Genomic DNA, 9,149 nt, shown 5'->3' on the forward strand with positions numbered 1-9,149 from the left:
CTTGGGTATCTGACTAGAAGGGTAATTACTGGGTCATACGGTACTCTGTGTCTAACTTTGTGAAGAACTGACAGACTGTTTTTCCGTGTGGCTGTACCATTTTACATTCCCACCAGGCGTGGATGAGGGTTCCAATTTCTCCTCATTCTTATCAGCACTTGCTATCGTCCGTCCTTTTGATGATAGCCATCCTGGTGAGTGGTATCTCCTTGTGGTTTTGACTTTTATTTTTCCAATGACTAATATTGAGCATATTTTCATGTGTTCATGCATTGGCCATTTGTAGATCTTCTTTGGCTAAATGCTTACTCAAACCTTTGCCCAACTTTTAATTGAGTCATTTTTAATTTTTTGTTGTAGAATTTATTTATTTTATGTTGTAACCTCCTTTGTTAAATGTATCCTTTTTATTCCTATTTCTTTTTTGATGCTATTATAAATAGAACTGTTCTCTTAATTTCATTTTCAGATTGTTCATTGCTGGCGTGTAGAAATACAAATGATTTTGTATATTGATCTTGTATCTTGCAACCTTGCTGAATTTGCTTCTTAGTTCTAATAATCTTGGTGTCAATTCCTTTTGATCTTCCACATGTAGGACCATGTCATCTGTGACTAGCTTTACCTCTTCCTTTATAATCTGTATGTCGTTCATTTCTTTTTCTTGCCTCATCGCCCTAGGTATAACCTCCATTACAATAGTGAGTAGAAGGTGTGAGAATCCTTGTAGAAGGACATCCTTGTCTTGTTCCCGATCTTAGGAGAAAGCAGTCTTTCACCATTAAGCATGACGTTAGCTGTGGGGTTTTTGTAAATGTCCTTTCTTAGGTTGAGTAAGATCTCTGCTATTCCTAGTTTCTTGAGTGTTTTTATTATGAAGGGGTGCTAGATTCTGTTAAATGCTTTTCTGCATCCATTGATATGATCACATGGTTTCTGTTCTCCATTCTATTAATATGGTGTACTACACTGATTTTTGTGTGCTAAACTAACTTTGCATTCTTGTGATAAATGCCACTTAGCCATGGTGTATAATTTTTTAGATGTTGCCGAATTCAGTTCGCTAATTTTTAAAAAGGATTTTGCATCTACATTCATAAGAGATATTGATCTGTAGTATGTGTAGTGACTTTCCTGGCCTCATTTTATAAATCTAAATTAGTTTGTTGTGTGTGGCCACTGAAGTCTCTGCATGGTTAGCATAATAGCTATCCATGGAGCAGGGATTTTCTAAAATGCTTTGAGCCAATAAGTCTCCCAGCATTTGCTGAGGGGCTCAGTACATGTTTGGGGCATGTTCTGCTTCGAATGCTCCAACAGGCTGTTTTATCCTTTGGGCTAGCCTTCACTTCCTGCTTGTGATGAGCCTCAATATTGGCCAGAGGTAAGCGTTTAGGGCCTTCTGAGGTCTTTTTTGGGCATGGGCACAGCCCAACACATTCATGTGGCCTTTTTTAAAAACATTTTATTTATTTATTTATTTATTTATTTATTTATTTATTTAATTTATTTCTTTGCGTGTGTGAGCAGGGAGCCCAACGTGGGGCTCGATCCCAGGACTCCAGGATCATGACCTGAGCTGAAGGCAGACACTTAACTGACTGAGCCACCCAGGTGTCCCTCACGTGGCCTTCTCGATTCCTGACAATAGGTCAGAGCTTTTCAAAGCACCCTACAGAAATCTTATTCCCCAGTTTTTTCTTTTAAAGTTTTGGTCAGGGGCACCTGCTTTTGGCTCAGGTCATGATCCCAGGGTCCTGGGATCGAGACCCACGTCGGGCTCCCTGCTCAGTGGGGAGCCTGCTTCTCCCTCTCCTGCTCCCCCTGCTTGTGTTCTCTTTCTCTCTGTGTCAAATAAATAAATAAATAAATAAATAAATAAATAAATAAATAAAATCTTCAAAAAAAAAAAGCTTTTGGTCAGCCTCTTGTTAACCCTAGCTTGTAATGCCATCTCAGGCAGCTGTGATTTTAAATAATTGCCCATGATTGCTTTTACGAATGCCCTGCAGGTAGAGTTGTTTGCACAGAGAAAATTCTGAGTCAGGTCAAATAAAGATGATGTCTCAGAATGGAGCTTTTTATGAACTGCCGGACAGGTTGAATAGTGACAATTCTCGGGGGTTGGGTTTTTTAGGGACTTTTCAAGGCTGTTCTATTCTCCCTCCAGTCAATGCTAAACTGTCAGGTTTCCCAGCTCCCATAATTGTGATTTCATGGGTTTTCAAGGCCACTGTGGAAATGGGGAGAAGGGGTGGGATTAGGGCAAGTTAAAATGCCACAGTATTTGCGGTTCTTACCAAGATTAAGCCACCTTTCTTGAATAAACATTCCCAATATTGTTGTAAACCTTTGATTAATTTCCAGAGTCCTGAAAATATTGATTATGATCGTTTTATCCAGTGTTCTCCTTGCTTTTATGAGGAGTGGATTTTTGGAGGTCCTTATTACATCATTCTACAAGTTGAGTTTGAGCCGCCTCACCTATCTTAAAAAAAAAAAAAAAAAAAAAGAAAGAAAAAAGGAGGAAGGAAGGAAGGAAGAAAGAAAAGGAAAAATTCTCCTAAAGTTATTAAAAAAGGAAATACTTCTAATTTTAATTTGTCTCCTTATGCTCAAACCTGGTGCTTATCAAAAACAAAGGGTATTCTCTGGCATTTTTCTACCAACTAATGCTCTTTAAGCCTGGGACTGGACTGGGAGTAGAGAGATCATAAGGTGTGGTACTGTTCTCCAGGGTCCCATCCTCTATGGAGCTGCAATCTTTTCTAGTGTTATGGTCAATCAATCAGCTACCTGTTTACAATAATCCTTTGTTCTACTGTAACACAAACGACATATACCATATTCCCACGGATGTACTCAGGGCAATGGATATCTACTTTACAGTCCACTGGCTCTCCTATCCAGCAAACTATGTCAGAAACAAAAAGTTAGTAGGTGTCTTAGTTGGGTTTACCCCAGAACTAGACCCTAAGACAAGGATTAGAGTGCTAACTGTTAATTTGGGAGGGAATCCCAGAAAGTGCTGCTTGCGGATTGGGGATAGAAGACAGGGAAAGGAAAGAAGCCAACAAAAGGTGTGTCTTTTTGTTGGAAAATGGGGAAGCAATCCCAGTGTGGAACTCTAGGAGCCAGTGTAGAAGATACACCTCAGAGTTACCTCAACCAAGGGGCTAGCAAGCTGGGGTATTCAACTACTAACTCCTATCCCTCCTTGGTCGAGAACTACCTGGGGGACATAAATTTTTCAGCACTTTCATTTTGCCATGCACAGGGTCCTGAATGCTCTGGTAGCTAGCAAAACCCTCAGGCAGAAAGTCACAGATATTCACAGTAGACAGCCTTCAGTGTGTAGAGATGAAGGCCAAGGGGCTTTGGATAGGGAACTAACAGTGTCTGCTCCAGTACTAGTAACATTATTATTGGATAACTTTGAATATTTGAATATAATAAGTAAATAATGTATTTTAGTATTTAACTCTCACTAGTAACAGGTGATGTATGATTATCTCACAGCAGATGATAAGGCTTATTGCTTTTTAAAAAATATTTATTTATTTATTTGAGAGAGAGAGAGAGAGAGCCCACACAAGCGGGGGGAGGGGCAGAAGGAGAGGAAGAGGGACGGGAAGAAGGACAAACAGACTCCCTGATGAGCAGGGAGCGCCAGCAGGGCTCCATCCCAGGACTCTGGGATCAAGACCTGAATCAAAGGCAGACACTTAACTGACTGAGCCACCTAGGGAACCAGAGGCTTACTGCTTTATAACAAACATTTTCAAAAAATGGACCAGGTACGTCTGGCCCAGCCGCTGCTAGGGGTGTGAGATGACGGGCTCCATGTGCTCCACAGCAACATAGACAGGTCCCCTCCCCCTGGAAGGTTCACGAAGAAAGCCACCACCACCCGGTCTGGGGGTTGCCATGGCGACCAGAGCACATGCCATGATGCTGCTGGACTTCCCAAGTATGAAGTGGAAGAGGAGCCACTGGAAACAAGATACAATGAAACAGAAGATGGCGAATCCAGGAATGCCTACAGTTTTCTCCCCTGGACTTACTGGGGAACAAGAAAGAGCTTATTTAGTACAACTGCAGATAGAAGACCTGACTCATAAACTGTGCACAGGAGACCTGAACATCCCCCCACAACCCTGAGGACAGGTCCCCTTCCGCTGAGCCCATCTACAATAGCAAGGGGAAGAGGCTTAACACTCACCAAGTTCCGCACCGGCAAAATGCCTGAAAAGGAGCAGCCCAACCTCATCACAGGGATGGTTGCCTTCAGCCCTGATTTTAAGCCTTCTGCAGATTACAAACCTCCAACAACCTGTGTAGCAATAAAATAATGATTCCACAAAATGCATATCCAGAAATCAACTTCGTGGGGCTGCTGATTGGGCCCCGAGGGGACACCTTGAAGAACATAGAGAAGGAGTGTAATACCAAGATTATAATCTGGGGAAAAGGGTCTGCCAAAGAAGGGAAAGCTGGGCGCAAAGATGGCCAGATGTTGCCTGGAGAAGGTGAGCCATTTCATGCCCTAGTTACTGCCAACACCATGGAGAATGTGAAGAAAGCCATGGAACAGATAAGAAACCTCATGAAACAGGGTATTGAGACCCCTGAGGGCCAGAATGATCTACGGAAGATGCAGCTTCTATAGTTGGCTTGCTTGACTGGGACCCTTCAGGAAGACGATAACAGGATCATAGGACCCTGGCAGAGCTCAGAGACCTGCAGCATTACCGATACCACAGTGTGTACCGAGGATGCCCACAGTGCTTCTGATTGCAAATTCCCAAGGCCTGCTGACCCCCAGTCAGCTCAGGATAAAGCACGGATGGATGAAGAATATTTGTCCCTCATGGCTGAACCAGGTGAAGAGCCCATGGGCTCCATCTCTGGCCCACCACCACGCCCTTGGCCAGCGCCCCTGGGCCTGCTGCTCCCGCCAACAACCCACCTCCACTGTCTCTCATGTCCACCACCCAGAGCTGCCCACCCTGAATGATGAATTCTGGCGCTTCGGAGATTTGGCCCTACCATGGCATGCACAGAGGTGGTCCTGGTGGGCCTGGAGGTGGCCCCCACAGTCTCCCACAGCCATTACCCAGCCTGACAGGTGGGCGTGCTGGACGTCCCATGCAGCATAACCCTAATGGACCCCCACTCCCTTGGAGGCAGCCACGACCACCACAGATGAACCAGGGCTCCCACCCACCTGGGCTCCATGGCTTTCCTCCAGTGGACCAGTACCTGGGAAGTATGCCTGTGGGCTCTGGGGTCTATTGTCCACATCAAGGAAAAGTTATGATGCCACCCACCACCTAGGGGCATGATGCAGCCCCTGTCTCCCAGTGGACAGCCCCCGCCCCCTCCCTCTTCTCCCATGGCAGCAGCAGCAGCAGCCTCCACCACACCCCTTCTGCTCAGCAGCAGTATGTCTTCCAGTACCCCCTTGCCATGGCAGCAAAGATCCTTCCCCGAGGAGGCAATGGCCTGAACCATCAGAGTGAGGACTTCTGGAACCCATTGGTGACCTTCCCAGGCAGACAGCCTCCACAGCGCCCCTGGTGGACAGGCTGGTTTGGCAAAGCAGCCTAAGTTTGTGGAGAGAATGGAAACATGGGGGCTCCATATCATGAAATTTGTATTTTTTCTTTTTCCTTTTCTTTTGTTATTTCCTTACCTCTTCCTCCATTCAGACTCCATCCAAGGAGACGCTCTTCCTTGATCTTCTGCTGCAATTAGATTCCTTTCCATTTTGTCCATTCCTTGCTCTTCTCTTCCCAAGGAGAAGAGGGAACAAGTGGTTTCAGGCATAGCTTCAGCCATTAATGTCAGGCCAGTTGTTGGGGAGGGAGGTCCTTTGGCTCTAAGATTTTCAAGGTTGCCATGAGATTTTTTTTTTATAGTGTGAGATTTTTGTCTCTGCCACCTTTGTAGAATGGTGGGTTAATTTCCAGGTCTGGGGTTGACATTCATCTTGGCACTCCTGCCAGGGGTAGGTGGGCCCACTCAAGCCACCTTTGGCTTGTCTGCCACCTTGGAGAGTCCTTTCTACGCTTCCTGAGCACCTAAGCTGCCTCAGATTCCATCTGTTCCCCTCCTTCCTGGAAGGTTTCCTTTTAAATTTTATTTTAATCCCAAACATCTGAATGTTTTGCAGTGTCTAGGGGTTTGAGCCCCTTGTTTTTCATTCTACTTTCTTTTTCCCCCCTTCCCTCTTCATGGAGTGATTATGTTGACAATAATGTATAATATGCATTCTCTTCACTGGTTTATCTGCAGAAATTTCTCTGGGTTTTTTTTTTTGGTTTATAATTCAACACTGGGTTAAAGGGGAATATTCCATTGAATACAAGAGCAATGTGGTTAAAAAATTAAAAAAATAAGCCGCACTGAGCTAGTAATTATAACAATTATAGCAAGGATGTAGTTGGTCAGCAGACTTGTACTCTCATAATGAGTTTACAACACTCATTATAACAAGTGAATGATAATTGTATTCATTTGTGTCTTTCCACTAACTGGTTCAATGTCTGTAACCTTCTCTAGAGATTTTTACAGGCCTTCTGGATGGAAATGCCCATTGACATCTCTCTTGCTGCTCACACATAGCATGGTCGGTCCGATCATTTCCTGAGCTCTTCCGTGGGTCATTGCCTCTATCTCAGCTCCAGCTTCCCACTATAGGTAACTGTTCTCAGCTCCTGAAGCCGTTGTGTAGTCTGAGAACGCCTTCACGGGGCAGGACCAGCAAATTCCCAGAACCGCAGTATTCCAGGAGCAGGCAGGGGGACTGCTGGTCTTCACACACATGAAAGTCTCCCCAGGGCTCAAGTATCTCAGCTCCTTCATGTGTAACCATGTCTGATGCTGAGATAAGCCCACTAAACCTCTCGCCTCTTCCAAGCCTTTTCCCAGGGAACTTGAACCACCCAGCATTGCTAATCCCCAGTCTAGGCTCAGGGTCTGTGGGACTGAGACATTTGCTGGACTCAAAATGCGAATGCGTCTATAGCTCACTTGGGATCTCTGTAGACTTACCTCACGAAGTGAAAACTTGCCCACCTGCTTTTAGTAACCTGCTATGGCCTTCTTCCATATGCTTCCTTCTTCCAATAGGTTCTTGCATAAAATGTATCGTTACTTCTTTACTGTTTCTGCTGACGCTCTTGTTAGATCTTTCTCCATTCCTTCAAGCTTCACATAAACTTTTACTCCGAATTTCCCCCAGTTACTTCTGGTAACACTTTCAGTTATATTTCAAGAGCTTAAAGGATGTGAAAAATTTCAGACTATTTCACTTTTGATTCACACATCCTCTCCCTTCCCTCCATCCTTATCATCTTTGTTGTTTCTAGTGGGAATCTAGCAATATGGGCCTATGGAAGGGGGTTTAGGAGAAACCCATTTGGCCTTGGTGGTTGGCTGTAAAGGACATCAAGGTGGCCTGCTGCTGGTTCAGAAGTCAATCTCTGCGGCATCTAATCTAGCTGGTGGGGCACAGCCCTGAGATATTTCATGTGCAATTCTTGTGAGTAGAAACTCCATGGTTATAGATAACCAACCCATCCTTGATCCTAAGCAAGGTAACACTTAGGCACGATATGAGGCTCTTAGCCAAGAGGACTAGTTCCAGGAGATGATGGGTAAGAGTATGGATTTGGACATCAATAGATCCAGGTTTGAATGTTAGGTCCAGCCTGTAGTAGTCCTGATACCTCAGGGACTTGCTACACCTCAGTTTCTACATCTATAAAATGGTAATAACAATGGGGCACCTGACTCACTTAGTCAGTAGAGCACGTGACTCTTGATCTCAGGGTCGTGAGTTCAGGCCCCATGGTGGGTATAGAGCTTCCTTAATTAAAAAATGGAATAACAGTAGTATTTACTATTATTATGGGCTTTTTGGACAAGTTACATGGGACCTAACACATATCATATGCTCAAAAATGTCTAATGGATGGTGGATAAGACTCCTATCTCAGCTGAGGAATAGGAAGACCAGTCAGGAACACAGAGGTGGGGGCCATGGCATTTGAACTGTCACCACACCAGAGACATTGGAGAAACATGGGCATCTGGGTTCCACCAGGCAATGGATCTGGGCATTGAATTCACCCACTACAGTAAGCAAGACGGCTCAGCACGTTGATAGATCTGGGGCTGTTTCTGGAAGAAAAACATGACTAATTGCTTCTGCTGGAAGGACAAGGACTACACAGAAAGACTCTTCATTCTTGCTTCTTTTTGAATGACTATCTACCAATTTTTCACAAGCTTTTCCTGAACAGGGCAACTGGGTCCCACACGATCTTGAGTTCGTCTAATCATAGAATTACAGAATTTTAGACTGGAAGGGACCCAAGGCTCCGTGCCCTCTGCATCAACCTGGATACTTACTGCCTTGAAGGTAGTCTGTTTTATTTATGGGCAGCTTATAAAAATTTTCCTTCAATTTAGCACATCTATTTTATGTGTGTAATAGGATAATGGTAATACTGACTTCATAAAATGGAGTGCAGATTACAAGAAAAATTCCATGACACAGAATAAGTCTTCAACAATATTATTTAGATGCACTACCTGTCATCAAGTGCTCATTAGTGCTTTTTCAAATGAGATATATGCCCCCTTCTAACATTCCCCGTCTCCCCTATGTTGCCATTTGGGAATGATTCTCATGCTCTCTTTCTCACATGGAATAGTCCCAATTCTCTCCTTTGTTTCTGGTGTGATTTGGCAAGGAACAGTCCTTCCTTGAAGGGAGATACCTGTCTTGTTCCAGGTGTGGTTCTTCCACTACAAATGACCATAATGCTGGCTCATCTCATGTCTTGGACAGAAAAACATTGGTATCCTCTAAGATTGCATTGAACTTGCACTCAAAATGCCTTCATCTTTTAAAAAAAAATTTATTATAGAGCAATTTTAGATTGGCAGCAAAGTTGAGCGGAAGGTGGAGATTTTCTATACAACCTACGCCCCTATACATGCAGAGCCTCCCACATTATCAACATCCCCCATCAGAATAGTGCGTTTGTTGTAACTGATGGACCCACGATGATACATCATTATCAGCCAGAGCCCATGGTTTACATTAGGGTTTGCTCTTCGTGTGTATTCTATAGATT

The 9,149-nt window shown here is 44.1% G+C and overlaps 1 pseudogene; it reads left to right on the forward strand.

The window, feature by feature from the left end:
• Positions 1–3,927: 3,927 nt before the first annotated feature.
• LOC123791299 (splicing factor 1 pseudogene) lies at positions 3,928–5,610 on the forward strand (annotated as a pseudogene).
• Positions 5,611–9,149: the final 3,539 nt, after the last annotated feature.

Source organism: Ursus americanus, chromosome X (assembly GCF_024610735.1).
Source record: "Ursus americanus isolate L20-20 chromosome X, mUrsAme1.1.p, whole genome shotgun sequence".
NCBI classification, from domain to species: domain Eukaryota; kingdom Metazoa; phylum Chordata; class Mammalia; order Carnivora; family Ursidae; genus Ursus; species Ursus americanus.